A 20069-nucleotide genomic window follows, 5' to 3' on the forward strand; every position below is an offset into this window, starting at 1 on the left:
GGTAGCACTCAGGGATTACTCTTAGCTCCACACTCAGAAATTATTCCTAGCAGTGCTCAACGGATGATATGGAATGTTAGGGATCAAACCCAGGTCAGCATGAGTCAGGCAAATACCCTACTAGTTATGCTTTTAATCAAACCCCAATATTTACCGTATTTTCTGGTGTATAAAATTACTAGGCGTATAAAATGATCCCCTACTTTTCCTGTTAAAAAATAAGTTTTGGGCTATATTAGCCATATAAGACTACCTCCCTTTATGCACACCAAATGGAAATTACAAAACGTAAGAGAGAAAGAGTAGAACCCTCAAAGGTTAACAGTATATGTTTAATAAGGCTAGACTTTGGAGTGTCAAAAATTATTTTATATTTGTCTTTTGTAGTGGTGACTGTAATTTTTTAATTATAATCTACATTGAGAGCAGGGAGAGTGGGTTCTTCCAAGAGCAACTGGCTGGGATAAAGTGATTAAGAGAACAGCTAGAAATAGCAGAGCACCTCCTTTATGTCTCATAAAATTTGAACAGAAGACTGAGCATCATAAAGCCTCATACTCAGAGGCTGAACGAGATGTGGCACTTGGAAACTCAGCTCTTTTGTGTGCCCTGAAAGATTAATCAGGGAGAGCAGAGAACTGGATGGGATATGGTGGTAAGAGGGTGGGTCACTCTTCCCTAAAGATGGAGTAAGTTTCAGCATGCAATATACTGGCATATAAGACGACCCCCGACTTTCGACCCCTGACTTTTAAGAAGCTTTTCATGGGTTAAAAAGTCATCTTATGGGGCCGGGGAGGTGGCGCTAGCGAGGTAAGATGTCTGCCTTGCAAGTGCTAGGCAAGGAAGGACCATGGTTCGGTCTCCTGGCGTCCCATATGGTCCCCCCAAGCTAGGGGCAATTTCTGAGTGCTTAGCCAGGAGAAACCCCTGAGCATCAAACAGGTGTGGCCCGAAAAACCAAAACAAACAAACAAACAAAGTCGTCTTATAAGCCGGAAAATCCATAAATTATCTGAAGAAAATTATATTCAGGTAACTTAACAATGTATGTCATACTTATGCATAATTCTATCATAATCCAATTTTCTTAAATGGAGAACCTGAGTCTTAAATTGATATGTAGTTGTGGATACCATTTACCATGTTAAATGGTACTAATTTTTATATGTAAAAATCAATGATATCCCAATATTCTGATTAAAACCTATTTCTTTCATTGTAAGCAGCATACTAAAAAAGTGATTATGAAAAAGAACAGTTTATTTTGATAGTCACTGCTTTTAATTACATATTGGATTTATTTTCCTTTTTTATATATAGTATGCTTTAACACTTGGCTCAAACTATACATGCTAAAACAGTCTTTATTTTCAAATAAACATATTGATCATACCCTTTGATTATTTTACTAAGTAAACTAAGTATTTTGTTCATATTAACCCCTGATATATGTAGGGACACCCTACATTTTAGGGCAAAGGTATTTTCTTCCTGATTTCTGACAAAGTTTGCTGTGCCTATGGAAAAAAATGCTACTACCTCCCCCATTTTTTTTTTATTTTAATAGTATCTTCTAGATATAGACTCCTGTCTTTTTCATAGACACTTGGGACATTAATTACTTTGTTTTGTTTTACTTTCAGATTTCTGCCTTTTGCCACAAATTGAGGGGAAAAAAAGATGGGGTCAGGGGCCAACTGATCTTTTTTTTTTTTTTTTGGTTTTTGGGTCACACCAGGCAGTGCTCAGGGGTTACTTCTGACTCTATGCTCAGAAATCACTCCTGGCAGGCTTAGGGGACCATATGGGATGCCGGGATTCAAATCACTGTCCTTCTGCATGCAAGACAAACACCCTACCTCCATGCTATTTCTCTGGCCCCAAGTGGCCAACTGATCTTAGGTGCATTGGTAGAGACAAAAAAAGTCCATAACTAAATATCCAAGTCAAACAACAATAGAATCAAGGGACTCAAACTATAATAATCTAAATTTAAAATGGGTCTGTTACACTGGTTGGCCAGAAAACTAGGGGTGGAGATATAGGATACAATTTGGGAACTTCAGTGGATAAAGGTCAACACTAGTGGTAGGAATGGCTCCAATTCACTGTCATTGTGTTCTTGAAATCCAACTATGAAGGACTTGTAATTCACAATGGTTTCAATAAAAAAAAGGAGAGAGAGAAATAAAAAAATAAATAAAACCTTGATACATACAGATCTTTGTTCAGAGAAGGCTTTGGAATAACATTCAGAAAAGTCAGTTGCATCAAAACAGAACTATTGCTATTTTACCAAGTGTTATAATAACAATTTTATAGAATTTAGGCTGAGATTTGCTACTTTCAAGTGGATTTCCAACTCTCTCATTTGCCCACTTGGAACCAGATTGATGACCTCACTTAAGTTTCTACAAACATATTTAAAGACAGAAACAGCTTCTGCATTATACCTAGTTTATTTGATCCCATAGTCCATTTAGATAAACTAGGTTCATAAATAAGAAATAACTTTGATAGAAAATAAACATGATGCCAAGAAAAGTTCTTATACAGAGCGACACTGAACCTGGGTTAGTCACATGCAACACTAGTCCCCTCCCATTACTCTATTGCTTCTGCCTCAGGACTTTTCTTTTATGGCTTCATAAGATAAATGAAAGAATTCAAACCATATTTGAATCCATACACGATATTAAAAACAATGGGCAAACTCATAACATTGATCCTCAAAGTTATCTTCAATAGCAAAGTATATAAACACAAAAATAAACTTAATTGCATAAAATTAAGAAGTTTCTGGAATGCAAAAGAAAGGATGACTATAATAAAACATTTATAACTTATCATAATGGAAAATCAAATCTAAACAATAAGGATCTATCTATAACTTCTAATATTGAGAGTGAAGCCATATCAGAAAGAATAGAAGCAATCAGTGAGAGTCAAAGATATGATGGGAAAAAAAACCCTCATCCAATGTTGGTAGACAGTTTAAGTTATTCAGCATTTTTAGAAAAAAAGAAAAGATGATGACTTCTCGAAAATATATGAATTTCCACATTACTCTCAAATTCTACTTTTTGGCATTGAACACAGGACCTCAATGATTTCACAAATCATCTGCTTCCCTCTGTTAGCAGTATATAAAAGTCAAATTCTGTCAAAACTGCCCATAGTTGTAAGATCATCCATGGTATAAAATACTGTGGTATGCATATACAATGGAATACTAGTTAACCATAAGAGAAAAAAAATCATGTGATTTTCCACTTCCTGGATGAAACATAGGGTATCTTGCTGCATAAAATTTATCAGAGAAGAGGGATAAGTATAGAATACTTTATTTCATATGTGTAATATAAATGATCTAACAAATGGTCAAAGGCAACAGAACCTGAGTGTTTAGATGTGTTTATAAACTGCATTTACCAAGGTAGGGACTGGACAAAATGGGATTGGAAACTTGGAGCATTGTAAAGGGATGCTCACACTATGAGGTATCTGTATTATTGGAAAACTGTATGTATGAAACTTTACTATTAATATTAGTGTAACTTATAGTGCCTAGATAGGATTTGAAGAAAAATAGAATAATATAAATATCAAATGCAGGGGTTGTACAAAAATTGAGTTTCTTTGTTTTGGCATAAAATGATTTATTCAAATTCAGACTTGTGTTCATACTACTATGGATACATATAAATATTCCATCAAACTAAAGGGAGCTAAAGACTAATATGCCAATATATGCGTAAGTTATCAGCTCCCAAAATTCAAAAGTTAGGAGTTAATATAAAAAATTATTGTCAAACTGTAGTGATAGCACAGCAGATAGGACATTTGCCTTGCATATGGTCAACCTGGTTCTATTCTAAGCATCCATTATGGACCCCTGAGCCTACTAGGAGTGATTTCTGAGCACAGAGCCAAGAGTTATCCCTGAAAGCAGCAGGGGAAAAAAAAAAGGAAAAAAAAAGAAAAACTAAGATAAAAGAAAATCATTGCCATATTGGATATCTCAAATGCTATCATTAGGTTTTATTCTCTCTTGCATTGCTGATGATCTTACTATTATGTTTTAGATGTGCTCCCTCCACAAGGAGAATATGGGATCCCTATCCCAACTATTCACATTCACTGACTTCCAGTTTAGAATATTCAGATGAAAATTTATCTTCCTGCTAGATGTGAAGCAATGTTGAAAGAAATATCTATAAGTAATGCTTTGGTTTTCATTGTTGTGTCTATCAAGTATAAGAGATGAAAAAAAAACCACAATCTTTTTTCATAACTAAGATCACAATGGCTGTGATGGTGCAGCATTTTATCTTAGGAAGGTCCAAAAGATGGCATTTTAGAGGTTTCTCTTATTTTTATTAAAAAAATAAATAAACAATACTGCCATATAAGTTGAAAGAATGTGAAATAAATAAGATGAGAAAAGGCCAAAACTATCACTCTTATTCATAAAATATTTATGAATTTGTCCTCAAGTTAAGACCCTGTGATCTGAATATTCTTATTTGCAAGGGGACTCTCACTGGAGATAAGGACTTTAAAGAAAAAAGTTGTTCTGCTATAACAACACAAAATCCTCTAGTTTATATGATGTTATATAATTGTAACCTCTTGCAAAATAATGTACTCACAGCATGTAAAGTTCATTCCTTCACAGATCCATGTCATTGAAGAAAAAAATCCCAAGGTGAGTGAAAATACTTAGTTTCATGAAGATATATGAACTGGATCTATCTTCTTTTGCTTATTTTTGGACCAGTTTCAGTGCTACTCAGAGATTATTTCCAGATTATTCTCAGGATATCATTCCTAGTAGTTCTTGGAGGAGGAGGGGTACGTGCAGGTCAGAGGCTGAATCTAGGCCTCCTTTCCATGTGCAAAGCTTATGGCCCAGTATATTGAACTATTTCTCCAGCACATTGAAAAACTTCGAAGATGATCTCAGTTAATCTATGCCTACAAATGTGCTATCAGGGATTTCTTTTCTTTACTTAAAATTATGATGTAGAAAGCTAAACAAGGAGTTTTACATAATATTTTTAGATTAAAGTTGCTAAGACTAGGGGCCAAAATGATAGCATAACAATAGGGTGTTTGCCTTGCACCAGGCTGACCCAGGAAGGACCCGGCTTCTATTTCCGGCATCTCTTATGGTCCCCTGAGACTGTCAGAAACGATTTCTGAGCAGGAGTAACACCTGAGTGCCAGCGGGTGTGGCCCAAAAACCTAGATAGATAGATAGATAGATAGATAGATAGATAGATAGATAGATAGATAGATAGATAGATAGATAGATAGATAGATAGATAGATAGATATTAAAAAATAAAGTGCTAAGATCTTGATTTGGGAATGATGACAGATATAAAATCCTGGACTGATTATTAAATGTAGTTTAAAATTAGTCCTATCTCTTAGTAATTATTTGAGTATGTACAGTTATATTTTTATTCAAATTTACATGTGAAATGAACATAATATCATCTGTGTATTGGGGTAGCAATTAGCAAAGTAGATTATCATAAAAGCAAAAAAGAAAATTATTAAAATGTGATTATAGATTATTGCTTTATACAAGCATCAAGAGTCTGAATAAAGTTTTTAATTCGTCTTTTATTCTCACTTATTATTTTAACTTGAATAACTCCGTTTTCTTGATCCCTTTTTAAAAATGTTCTTTATAATAATGCTTATATTTCTGAAAATAAGTGAAATCTTGTGGTTGTGTAAGGAGAGTAAGAAAGAAACAGTGAGAGAAATACAGAGGTGACTTATGTCTTTGAGTGCATGAACCTGCAAATATTTTGAATACTAGTAGTGCTATGCTAAAAATTTTTGGATATGAAGTGAAATATGAATCATACTTACAAATTAACCTAATCAAAAATATTAGTGTGGAAGGACCAGTAGAAAAGTTTAGAACAGAATGGGAAAAAATGTACAGTAGGCATTTGTTCTCATAACAGATCTAATAAATCCATCCTTACATGCTTTTCTATCATGGGCTTTAGGTAATATGATCCCTTTTTTTAATATTTGCAAATAATACAATTGTCCTATCCCATATAGTCAACTCTGCACATGGTAAACATAAAATGCCTATACATGGAAATAAATTTCCAGGGGGCAAACAGCAAAAAGCCACCATAATAAAAATAGAACTAGAGTTAGAAGATAGGCTTTCTGATTCCCAGTCATGAGGAAAGGGTTTAAAATAACATCACAAATCTAAAACAAATGTTAGGAACAAAAGTGCATGTGGTGACCTTCAGATTTGAGTTCTTGTGGGCATCAGAGGAAAATCTGAGCCAGCTGTTGTATTGGCATACTACTAGTCACAATCTTGAAACTAGTAAAAAATAAAAAAAAATTAGTAGAACAAAAGACAAGACATATATTGTAAATAATTACTGTAGAAAGAAAAAGAAAACTGTACGATTCAATTTGACTTAAAAAAAAGTAAGGTGAATTTTTTTCTTTTGTTTTTAATTTAAAATTTAACAAGGAATTTCCTATCAGCCGAAGGGTTTTCTGAAAAACCAGAGTTATAATTTAACTACAATATGTACTTTATAAAAAGAAAAGCAAAACCTTGGAAAGTAGATCAAAGTCAGCAGTATGCAAGATTGATGTTTTCTAAATTTGGGGGATTCTTTAGAAGCAAACATTGTTCTGTGCAATATCACATAATATCAGCCTCATAATTATTCTAATCTCAAATTCTGCATAACTACTTAAATTACAGATTAGGAAAATGGCCTATTCATAATCATAGTAACTGGTGGTAGAGCCAAATTATGGCACCAATTAGACATTTCTGTTGTTTCTGTCCACCCAAAAGAAACATTTGAATATTAGATATGTAATATTTAAAATGTTGGATATTAATTTTCTAGGTAAAAAATAATGTATAAAGCTTTTTAAAAATCTGTTATATAAATTCATGGCAAGAAGAGACTACTAACATGAGTATGCCTTCTAATTATAAAAGACCTAATAAAATACTTGTGATTCAAAGTCTTTGATGTTTCAAATATTTGGTATGAAATCTCTAATTAAAACTTTTAAATTTCATAATTTGTGTTAAATATATACTCTACAAATTATTTACTTCACACATTTCATATGCAGCATTTATTATAGAAATATTGATAGATTATTGTCATTTATGATGTAAGTCCCTGTGAAGAAATGCACACTCTTAAGAACTGCTTTCACTTTGTAGATGGGGCAATTAAAAAGTTAATGAGTTTGGATACCATATAGCTCTTACTTTTATATAAACAGCATTCTTCATCAAAAACTTTTTTTTGTGGTTTTTGGGTCACACCCGGCAGTGCTCAGGGGTTACTCCTGGCTCCATGCTCAGAAATTGCTCCTGGCAGGCACGGGGGGACCATATGGGACTCCGGGATTCGAACCGATGACCTTCTGCATGAAAGGCAAACGCCTTACCTCCATGCTATCTCTCCGGCCCCCAAAATCTTTTTTGTTAACTTTCTCACTAAGTCCACTTCTACTCAACTATTTTACCCTAAATATTGCTTTTACTGCAGAGGTTGCATATTCTCCTCTCATTAGGTCAAAAAAATCCATTATATAACATTCAAGCATAATTTGTTTCCTTCAAGCATTCATTCAAAATCATAAAACTTTAGTTCTGAAGATGAAGACATTTTAAAATACACACCCATATATTTTGTGCTAAATGAGAACCAATAAAATATATTTCTTTCATATCTCTAAGCATAAAACACCTATTAAATAAATCACTATATTCAGATTGGTGCCATTCTTATTACTAAGAAGACATTCTACTTCACTTCCAAGGAAAGTATTTATGGTTATATGCGTACTCTTTAGCTAACCTTATATGCCTCACACTACAAATACAGTAAAGCAAAAGGCACGGATAGAAAATTGGAGAAAGGAAGGCATGGTATACTGCTTATACATACATATTTTGATGAATAGCTCTTTTGACTAGTCAAATATATTTATGAATATGGATGCAGTTCTGACTTGCAATATTTATAGAAAGTTGATGTTCATTTAGCTCTCTCATGTCAGTTTTGTTATTACAGAGATAGATGTGGAGTAAGGAAATAAACAGAATTGAGACATATGGAATAATATTCTTCACTTAATGTTCTGGGATCTGGGGTTCTGGGTTGGACGGTCGCTGTCCAATCACCTGGAGTCTAAATATGGGTTCTTGTCTCCAATAGATAAGAGTTTGTTTCTGTGCATAAGATTTTCCCTTATTTAGCATACCTATGCAAAAGGGGATGGTGCTATATTATATTGCTGGTGGATTTGGAGGTAAGAATGATTGTCCTCTACACAATTTCTGTGCCCTGATTTTGACCTGAGCTTTTATCTTAGGCAAGACATTTTTTGTAGGTTTTTGTAACAAGCAGAACCCAAACAGGTGAAGTTGAAGAAATCTCTCGCACGCGGCGCTCTGTCTCTCTCTCTCATGCCTCACATATATACATATATATACATTTTATGTATATATTTATGTAATAGAAATTTCAAAGTACTTACAACTCAGTAAGAACAAGCAAATTTTCTGAGAATGGGGGCTGGAAATATAGCACAGAGGTAGGGCATTTGCCTTGCTAGTGGCCGACCCAGGACCAATTGTAGTTCAAATCCCCTCATCCCATATGGTCCCCTGTGCCTGCCAGGAGCGATTTCAGAGCAGAGAGCCGGCGTGCCACCGGATGTGGTCCCCCCCAAAAAAAAAACAAAACAAAACAAAAATAATTTTCTGAGAAAGTTGTGTAGAAGCCAAGCAAACTCAGTGAGTAAAAACAATAATCTACATCTCAGCCTGTACCAACCAGCTCAGTAAATCCTCAGTCATTCATTTTAATGACACCATGTAAGACAACAATTCATAAACCCAAGTGGACTTTTTTTACTATTATTATTGTACTAATAATATTATAATTATTAATGTCTATTTACTGACAATTGCATTTGCCATTTTGTGAGGAAAAGAAAATATATTTGTTATGTACATGCTAAATTGCAGGCTTGGAATGGTGATTTGGAAGCTACACTGAGACAGTGGTGGAGGAAAGATCACATAAGTTTTGAGATTTGACATGGTATGCCTAAAACAAGTGTATTATAAACACATTTATAAATGCAGGTGTTATAATAAAAATGAAGATTAAAAATAAGATATTAACGAGATCAATTCAAAAATGATGACATAAATCTGTCATCAAAATTCAATTTTATTATAACATATGAACTTCTTATCTTGGCAATCACTCAACTTGAATGTTTTAACACCTTCACTGGGGTAAAATCTTTACTAGTGTTATTGAAATTTTCATTTGGCAACTTCATCAATTTGACATACTTAAATAACTTTGATATTTAATCTGTCTCATTTTTTTTAGTTCTTTTGCTAAGCAACTAATAAATTAATTTGCTATAAGTTATCTATTAAGAAATGATGCAATTTCTTTTCCATATTTTAACTTATTTCATCAACTTAGGGTATTCAAGCAAATGCACTGACATATTTTTTGTTGATAGAATTATATTTCTTTCAGAAAAGAAAACTTTATAGATTTTTATTTTGTAGTATGATGCTTAAATACTCTGACCCTGGTTTCAACTGTTGCATCAAGTTCCTAAGATCTATGAAAATATATTGCAAATTCCCATACTATAAGTATGAAGTTATTTAAGAAAAATTGACCCACCTTTGCTCCTCCTTTGAAGAACAGAAAAAATATATATACTGATAGGCCTTTTTGAAGGCTTATTTAAGGGAGAACATTGATATTTCAGTAGATGGCAAAGAATATTTTCTAAACATATTTACTGAATTGTGGAAGCAATCCTAGATGACAGTGTAAAGTCTCAGTTTTACAAAGGAGACTGTCACATACTTTGAAAGTGACAGAGCTTGTATTCAAAATCACATCTGTTTGGATATAGAACATTTCTGTTTGTAATGTACTATCCCTCTCCATAGAAAACAGACACATTTTAAAATGTGCTAGACCATAATTAACATGTTTTTTGTCTAACAAATTTTCAAAACTATTAAACATGAAAATATCATAAATAATAACAAATTATCCTCCCCAAGTCATATTCTTTGCCAAGAAAGACCCCCAACATCCATACACTGCTCAGACTTCTTTTTCATGGAGTATTAACCACCAGTTCCTCTCATCAAGAACATCATTTGTTTCTCTTAATGTATTAAGAACTGATTGAATCTAAAATGAGCATCTTAATTTCAGTGAGAATCATTTATTACTATGTAAATATCAGATCTACTTAAGAATAAATTACTCTGGCCATAAATATTTTAATATGTACCAAACCCTTTGTGTATAAAATTATATTTATGCCCAAATCTTTATTTCTGTACACAATAAAATTCATTGTGTAACTTCTATATTCCCATTATAGAATAGGGCTTAAATTTTTCCTACACAAGGTCCATTTTTCCCTGAAAAAATGTTAACACAACTTGGGATCAAAGCGATGGCATGTGGGCAACCCAGGTTTCATACCCAGTATCTATTATAATCTCCTAAGCCTGTCAGGAGTGATTTCTGAGCACAGAGCTGGGTGCCACTGAGTATGTAAACAACAACAAAGAACTTTACACAACATGGTTATATAAGGCATATAAATTAGGTATACAAAACAAGTATTTACTAATAATAAATTAATCTATTTTATTTTTTTCTTGGTTTTGGGCCACACCCAGTGATAATGAGGAGTTACTCCTGGCTATGCACTCAGAAATCGCTTCTGGCATGGAGGACCATATGGGACATCAGGATTTGAACCATAGTCCCTCCTGGATCAGCTGTGTGTATGGCAAACATCCTACCACTGTGCTATTGCTCCAGCCCCAAATTAATTGATTCAAGAACAGAATTTTTAAAAGTTACATGACCACATATGGAGTCATGACTTACAATTTAAAAATTAGGTTATATATCATCGGAATATGACTATGAACAAACAAGTAAAAACACATTAAGACATTTGCTCTCTTGTCCAAAGAGTTTAACAGTTGCTAATGTGAAGCAGCAAAAACTCAGCTAGAAAGGGCTGTGGTGATGTCCAATACTAGCTTTGGAGTCCATTTAAAAAGCATTTTTCTGAGAAACAGAGCAATATAACAGATATACTAAGTGTTTGTCTTGCATCTGGCCCACCTGAGTTTGACCCCTAGAACCCCATAATGTCATAGGAGCCCATCCAGAAGTGATCTCTGAGTGCCTATTCCAAGAGTAGCCCAGACCAAAGTCAGGAACAATCCCCAAACAAAACAAACAAACAAAAAGTACACTTCAAAAGTAAAAAGCAACAGGTAAACAACATGAATCAAATATCAGTGATAAGGGTTAAACAGAGTTAATACTCTGTTTTTTGATTCATGTTGTTTTCCTGTTTCTTTTTATATTTGCATATAGTCAAAAGTTAATCCCTGGTATCCAATATGGTCCCCTAAGCCCCAAAAGGAATGATTTCTGAGTAACTCTGGGATTTCTGGGTGTGACAACAAATAAAAAAAAGCAGTATGAAATTGATTTTCAAGGGGCCAGCGCGGTGGCGCTAGAGGTAAGGTGTGTGCCTTGCCAGCGCTAGCCTAATACGGACCGCGGTTTGATCTCCCGGCGTCCCATATGATCCCCCAAGCCAGCAGCGACTTCTGAGCACATAGCCAGGAGTAACCCCTGAGCGTCACCGGGTGTGCCCCCCACCCAAAAAAAAAGGGAAAAAGGAAAAAAAAAGAAACTGATTGTCAAGAATTACTAAAATAGGGCTGGAAAAATAATATAGCAGGTAGGGTGTTTGTATTGAGCAAGGCCTACTAAGGTTTAATCACCAGCAACCCATTTTGGTTTCCCAAGCCCTCTAGAACTAATTCCTGAGTGCAAAGCCAGGAGGAACTACAGAATACTATAGAATGTGACCCCCAAGAAATATTACTTTTAATATTACCAATGTTAATTCATAGAAAAGATGAGAAAACACTTTTGTATTAAAAAGGTAGGAAAAAGGGAACATGTTGTTATAAGAGGGAACATGTTAAGATAAATAATAAGGTGAAGGTGTAAAGAAAAGAACACATTTTGGCATGAGATATATAGAAAGATGAAAAAATATTCTAGATTATAAAAACATGCTTCTTTGAGGAAATTTCATTTTAATCTAGAAAGCACATTTAATAATAATTTTTCCTAGTTTGCATTTTTAAATGAGCCATGAGAATAAGGTATGAGCTAATTTCAACACAGTGCATGAGCAAATAGATTGTGCAATTTTAAAAATATTGCCAGAATAATGCAATAAAAATGTGGGTGTTTATATGTTCCTTAATAATAAAGTGTTTTTAGTAAAAGTGCTGGAATTTGCATGACATTAGAAATGTTTCTAAACTGACCAGGATAAAAGGAAAAACAGAATTAAAATATCATAAAATAAGTTACCTTTAATTCAGTTTACTAAAGTTTATTCTTGACTTTGTCAATGCTGAGAAATATACTTTTAATGATTGATCATCAAAAATAAAAGTTTACCAATTATATTTTATTTGTTTGTGTTGGGCTACTTTCAGCTTTGTTGGTCGAGTTCGAAACTCTGGAATTATTCTTGGTGATGCCAAGGGAACTTTATGGAGTACATGGGATGAACAATCGCATTCAAAGCAAGTACTTGTCCTATTTCTCTGGTCTCAACCAATTGTATTTTAAATAAGAATTTTAATAAATTTATCAATAAAAAAGAAGGAAAAATTCTGTTGGAAAAAATAAACATGTCTTATCCAGTTAACCCATGCGTCTTTTTATCAATTAAAATTTTTATTTAGTTTTAATATTTCACATTATGATTTTTACATTTCTGTATTTGAATCAAAAAGATAAGGAAATGTGATTGGCATTAAATTTAAATTTTCAATATGGTGGGATTCAAGATGTTTAATCTTTTCAAAATTTCCTTGTACTTCAGACTTGGGTGTTTGACTTGATGCATCTGTTTACATTGTGCCAGAAGAAAGAAGTGCCAGCAAATAGCTGGCAAAGGACTTGATCACCTTATGCATAAAGAATAGAATCTTAGGCCAGAGCAATAGCACAGCAGTAGGGCATTTGCTTTGCACACGGCTGACCTCGGACAGACCTCAGTTAGATCCCCCGGTGTCCCATATGGTCGCCTCAGCCCAGAGCAATTTCTGAGCACATAACCAGGAGTAACCTCTGTCACTGGTGTGGCTCAAAAACAAAAACAAATCAACAAATAAAAAAAGAATATAATCTTGTACCTCTAGAAACTGATTTAAGGACAAAACTGGAACTATCAATGTTTGAGTTCCAGTTTCTACTAATATAAATATATTCACTATGAAGAACATAACACTGAAGTGTTGAAAGATCACCTTCAATTACTTTATCCAATTACAAGAAGTGTAAATAATAATAATAATAATAATAATAATAATAATAATAATACAAAATAATGGAAATTTATTGAGAACAGTTATGGGACTGATGTTTCAAGTAAATAATTTCAAATAATTTTTATTGACTTTGCTATGTAGATGTAACTAATATTCTCCATTTAAAATGAGAAAGAGTCCTGGGCCCGGAGAGATAGCACAGCGGCGTTTACCTTGCAAGCAGCCAATCCAGGACCAAAGGTGATTGGTTCGAATCCCGGTGTCCCATATGGTCCCCCGTGCCTGCCAGGAGCTATTTCTAAGCAGACAGCCAGGAGTAACCCCTGAGCATCGCCGGGTGTGGCCCAGAAAACCAAAAAAAAAATAATAATATTTAAGTTTCTTCTATTATCAGATATGTCTGACCATCAAACACCTGTCTTATTTTTTTACTATAATTTGTGGTTTCTGAGCCATTGTTTAAATATACACGCTTCTTTCATGTCTTAGAACTTCAAACATTTCTTTACATTGCATATAAATCATATGCATAATTTCATAATTATATTTAATTGCCTATTAATTTATATCTCTCATCATTATTAATAAACACTAAAATATTTAAAACGCATATACTATATTTTACCTCATCAATAATTCATGGTTTTTCATTTGTTCCTTTATTATGTGGAATTAATTTGTAATTATATTTATTTAAACTATTTCCTGCCTTTTGAATTATTAATTCGAATTGTCTTCTAAACACGAAATTATTTGGGAAATAATTTCTAAAATTTTAAGATCCAAGACCTAAATCATAAAATATAGACATTTAACAAAATCTGCAGTGATTTTTGGTGGGGAGATTGGGGCTACACTCATCTATGCTCAGGCTTACTCCTGGCTCTGCATTCAGGAATCAGACTTAGCATTGCTCAGAGATTATGGTGGCAGGGGTTGAACCTGGGTCAGCCATGTAAGAGGTAAATGGCCTGCAATCTATATTATTGATTTATCTTCTCTCTAGTCAATTTCTAATCTATTCACCATGAATATTTAGAAATGGACTGGATCAAAATAGTTTATAGAAGTGAGGAGAAAACTTAAAAGAAGAATATATACTGAGTATGTGCAAGATCTAGATATTGATATCCAATATCATGTGGCCCAATAAATGAAACAGGGCATAGCCCAACTGACCCCGAAGCATGAGTTGTCAGGTCTCACAGGCTGAGCTATGTTTGATGTAGTCTGTATTAAAAAAAAATCTGAGTTTTAAAAATATGTATACCTTTTCTTTATTGAGTCTTTTGATAGACATCTGCATATAAGATCATAAATGCAAATTTATTTATCCTTTTATAAACCCATAGAGATGCATGTATTGCATAATCAGTATCTACAAAAATATATTCAAAATTCATTTGCATTCTACTTGCCCAATATTTTTCTTAACTTCTTGAATCAATATGGCAGAATAAAAAGTAGATATGCAACTAATTTGATTAAAATACCACAAAAGTTGGAGCCAGAGCAATAGCACAGCTGTAGGGAGTTTTCCTTGTAAGTGGCTGACCCAGAAAAGATCTGGGTTCGATCCTCAGTGTCCTATGTGGTTCCCCAAGCCAGGAGCAATTTCTGAGGGCATAGCCAGGAGTAATCCCTGAATACCACTGGGTGTGGACCTAAAAACAAAAATAAATAAATTAATTGTAATGAAATAAAGTCAAATACCACAAAATCTATTTGTGTTACTGTTAAAACTGCTTGTTTCAAACTTCTGGCTTTTGTCCAGAGTGACACCGGAGATAAAGTAATTTGCATGATACCCCTTCAGTGACAGTATTACGACCTAAAGTGTCTAAAAGAAATAAGAATGAGGAGAAAGAGAAAGATAGTGTGTGAGAGAGGGAGAAAAAGAAAGTGAGAGAAAGAGAGAAAGCAAAAGAGAGAGAAAGGTAGAAAGAAAAAAAAGTCTGCCACTAAGGTTGACAAGGTGGAGGAAAGCGGGCAAGAGTGGGAGGGAAACGACATTGATGGCAAGAAATTTGCACTATTGTACTTTGTATAACTGAAAGTCAATCCTGAACTTTGTAACTGGAAAAAAACAACAACTGTATTATGGAAAACATTGTAAACCACAGTGTTTGAATAAAGTACTTTTTTAATCTAAAAATGGAAATAACAAAAGACAAATGACTGAGCCATCATAATAGAAAACATCTTGCAAATATATGGGTAAATAAAATGACTCAACTTTGAAAAATATATAGTAAAATCCACAATATTTTTTCAAAAACTTTATATGACCTGACCAATGTCCAAATCACCATCAGAATATAACAATATCTTATTTCCAGATAAAGAAAAACCTGGAAAATCATTTTCTCTAGAAAAAATAGCCAGCAAGTCTATAACTAAATATATTTATGTTAGAACTATACTGTGACAAATGGCAGAAGCATAAACCATGGCATATGATTGTAAACATCCATATTGGGCCCGGAGAAATAGCACAGCGACGTTTGCCTTGCAAGCAGCTGATCCAGGACCTAAGGTGGTTGATTCGAATCCCGGTGTCCCATATGGTCCCCCTTGCCTGCCAGGAGCAATTTCTGAGCAGACAGCCAGGAGTAACCCCTGACCACCGCCGGGTGTGGCCCAAAAACCAAAAAAAAAAAAAAAAAATAATAATAATAATAATAATAATAATAGTGTAAGTATCCATATTAGAGAGAGTATTGTTGGCTAAAACAACATTATCACAAAGTAGTAGCTTAAAAGAGCACCTACTTATTATTAATATAGTGATTCTGGTGGCCAGAAAAATCTCTCAAACATGAAGCCAGAAAGTAGCAAGAAGCCAGGCCCCCTGTGCCAGATTAGTAAATGTGGAAAGATTGGTGATGGTGGTGGTGGTGGTGGTGGTAGGGAGTACAGAAAAAGTATTTGCAACTCAGAAATGATTACTGTTCCATGGAGATGTTTTTTTCATTTCCTAGAAATACTGTATTATTTTAATCCTTTAGGTAGCAACTCAGAGAAATATTAAAAAGTCCAAAGTCAATACAAAAAAAGAATAAGAAATCAATAATAATGCAAATCAAGAAGTTTGCAGCTAAAGATTCAGATGGCTTTTGCTCTTTCTCTCTTTCACACACATACACACATATGCACTTTGAATTATTTGGGAGTTCAAGAGAGAAAATAAGGAGAAATATATTAATGCATACACATGGAGGAAACTCAGAAAACAAAGTTAACTACTCAAGTGTGAGATACCAACTTTGCTAAAACAGGGATAGTGACAGGGTCATTTGGACGGTTACGTAAGAAATAAAGCAAGAGCTTCAAGTTTCAGATTCTGTCTTCTCCATTTAAGGAGATAGAAGATTAGGTTTTCTCCTTTATAGGGAGGAAGGCTCTAAGGGAGAAGTTTACATGTAAATGCATCTTTCTAAGGGAGCCAACAGGAAACCTCCTGTGAAATGAAATTTTTGTTAACAAATTTTAGTGTAACAGATTTACTTCCTACATCTGCTCATACTTATTCTTACTTAAACAGGAAATAGGCAGACTCATTCATTCTGGGACATTTCAATGCCAAATTAATTGTCAAGGTGCTATTTTTTCATCAAGCTGACATATATTCAATATGTGAAAAAATAAATTGTATGCCTCTCCTATTTGGAAATAATTGTTAGGGTTAGGGTTAAGGCTAGATTGTTTTGTCACTAGATTATTTTGTCACTCCAACTGTTAATTTTCCCTAAGTAACTACCTCATTGAATATACTCTGAGACAACTACAAAGTCTCTTAAAAAACTAATAAAATAGTCCAAACTAAATGCATTCCTTCATTGCATTTTACAAGCAATATACAACAGTAAAATAGTTACTAAAGATTGTTGATTGTTGATAGCACAGCCGTGTTTGCCTTGCAAGCAGCCGATCCAGGACCAAAGGTGGTTGGTTCGAATCCCGGTGTCCCAAATGGTTCCCTGTGCCTGCCAGGCGCTATTTCTGAGCAGATAGCCAGGAGTAGCCCCTAACACTGCCAGGTGTGGCCCAAAAACCAAACCAAAACAAACAAACAAAAAAAAGATTGTTGATTCTTGATAGATAAAGATTTTCTGAAGTAAGTTATCAAGGGAAGTTTTTGTTGGGCTATATTATGAAGGATATTAAGCCTAATATCAGATTTACTAGATATACTTGATTTACTAGATCTTCATTTTATTTTATTATTTATTTATTTATTATTGGTTTTTGGTTTTTGGGCCACACCCAATGATGCTCAGGGGTTACTCCTGGCTATGACTCAGAAATCACTCTTGGCTTGAGGGACCATCTGGGATGCTGGGGGATCAAACCGTGGTCCGTCTTGGGTCAGCTGCATACAAGGCAAATGCCCTACCATTGTGCCATCGCTTTCATCCTTAGATCTTCATTTTAGAAGGAACTTAATAATCAATAGCAATGGTCATTACTGATGCACCAGTTTTTATAATTGTCCTTTTAAAGAACAATTCAACTAAATACTTTTATTACAGTGAATGGCCAGGCAGTTTCCACTTAATATAGGAGCTAACCAATGGAACCTTTAAGAGAAGGGGATTTAGTTCAACTTACTTGACTTGCTTTACAGATAACTTTTTCTTTTTTTTTTTTTCCATCCAACAGATAACTTTTTCAAAGTCACAAAAGCCAGAGGTGAAAATGAATATTTCACTTTATTAAACCAGAGGTTTCTGTTTGAATGTTGTTAGGGCTACAAATATTTTTTGTTGTTTGTTTTGAGGACTGTGCTTTGGTCCTCAGAGCTTGCTCCTGACTGCTCTCAGGGATCACTCCTGACAGTGATCAGGGAACCAAGTCAGCCACATGCAAAGCAAATGCCCTACCACTATATTATTTGGCCCCACAAATTTTCTTAAGAAAAGATAAGAGAAACTGAGAAAATATCACTAAGTTTCTAACTTAGGTATGTGTCATGCTGGTTTTGATATCTGCCAATACATAGCTCCTTCAGTAACTCTAGTTATAATCCTGATGGCTTCTAGCTATGCTGGGTCCAAATAACACTAATCATTGATCCCCTAACCTTAGTTGTGCATTCTAGGGTCTGTATTTTTAGGAATGAATGACTTTCACTCTCTCACTCCCAGTATTGCTGATAAAGACTCTATTAAATAGAAATAAACAAAAAGGATTAGAGAGATAGTATAGTAGGCAGGGCACTTTCTTTGCAGATGGTCCAACAATGGTTCAAGCTGGTTCCACATCACATAGGGTCCCCTGAACTCCACCAAGATTGATCCCTGAGCACAGTCAGGAGTAAATTCTGGGCACCATGAGGTGTAACCCACAAACAAAAACAAAAAATGTTTCTCTGTAGTTTAAAAGCTAAAGAGAGGCAAATTTAAGTCTTAGCACCATTTTGGCTCAATACATAGTTCACCTTTCTGTGAACTTTAAACCGAACCTGTGTCCTTCAATTTTTTACTGGATTCTACTCTATTATCTTTCTCAACACATCATTAGAAGTAAGTTCTGGGTTATTTGAAATAAGAAACCTTTACTATTTTTCTTGTGTTATTAGTCTTTCATGAGTATATGCTGCTTTTTTAAGATAAACAATCTGTTAAAGAGCAGAGATTATCATGCCTAGTTTAAGGCTGGCATCCTAGCCTTAAATATAGCAATATAGTATAGTTTAATTTTTCTTCCCTTGTTACTCAATGTCTGAATTTTAAACTTTCATTTGAGTATTTATCACTTGAGTGAACCTTAGATAATTTTCCTAACCATTAGTTTTTAATCTATAGAGAAACATTAGTTTTATATTTTTGCTTAATATATATTTAAGTATGATGAGATAATATTTATAAAAAGGTTTTAAATATCTGGTAAAATAAATGACTCTGAATGTTTTATATATGTCTAAATATTTGTTAGTTTTTAGTTTTGGAGTCATGCTCATAATGGCTAGGGCTTACCCCTATCTTTGTTCAACAAGCACTCCTTGAAATTCTCAGGGTACCATTTACCATATACTTTGAGGCATATCAAACTTTTGTTAGAGGGCCAGAGTGATAGCACAGTAGTAGGGCATTTGCTTTGCATGGGACCAACTCAGGACAGACCCAGGTTCAATTCCTGGCATTCCATGGAGTCAACCTAGCCTACTAATATCAATACAAAAACCCCTTCCTCACACCTATATTTATTGCAGCACTATTCACAATAGCCAGGCTCTGAAAACAACCAGGATGCCCTTCAACAGACGAATGGCTAAAGAAACAGTGGTACATATACACAATAGAATATTATGCAGCTGTCAGGAGAGATGAAGTCATGAAATTTTCCTATACATGGATGTTCATGGAATCTATCATGCTGAGTGAAATAAGTCAGAGGGATTGAGAGAGATGCAGAATAATCTCACTCATCTATGGGTTTTAAGAAAAATAAAAGTCATTTTTGCAACAATCCTGAGACAATGAGAGGAGGGCTGGAACTTCCAGCTTACTTCATGAAGCTCACCACAAAGAATGGTGAGTGCAGTTATAGAAATAACTACACTGAGAGCTACCATAATCATGTGAATG

This window comes from Suncus etruscus, chromosome 14 (assembly GCF_024139225.1).
Source record: "Suncus etruscus isolate mSunEtr1 chromosome 14, mSunEtr1.pri.cur, whole genome shotgun sequence".
In the NCBI taxonomy this organism is placed as follows: Eukaryota; Metazoa; Chordata; class Mammalia; order Eulipotyphla; family Soricidae; genus Suncus; species Suncus etruscus.